This window comes from Oxyura jamaicensis, chromosome 9 (genome assembly GCF_011077185.1).
Source record: "Oxyura jamaicensis isolate SHBP4307 breed ruddy duck chromosome 9, BPBGC_Ojam_1.0, whole genome shotgun sequence".
Lineage (NCBI taxonomy): Eukaryota > Metazoa > Chordata > Aves > Anseriformes > Anatidae > Oxyura > Oxyura jamaicensis.
In genome coordinates this window covers 21,102,735-21,103,080 of record NC_048901.1, presented here as the reverse complement: position 1 = coordinate 21,103,080, position 346 = coordinate 21,102,735, and positions in this window count along the sequence as shown.

Genomic DNA, 346 nt, shown 5'->3' with positions numbered 1-346 from the left:
CAGAGCAGTGAGAGCTTTAATGCAGAACAAATACAAATGTGCTTACTATGAACAGTTCAGCTAGACTCCCTCAACTAAGCAGACATGTCTCCTCTTACAAGGTTTCTTGATACACGTAAGTACATGCCAGAGGTTAAAGAACAGGTTAAAGTAGAATAGACTTTATTTTGCAGCCAAGATTACTCTGATATTAAAGTAGTTATACTTGCTGAAGCAGGTCTACTTCAGTAGGGGAAAAATTATTCAGACTTCTAGCAAAAGTATTTCATTAGTTTTCAAGTTCTTACAGTTCAATGAAGATTAAACTCTCAGTTTAATTTTGCAGGAGATAAACGTGATACACAAC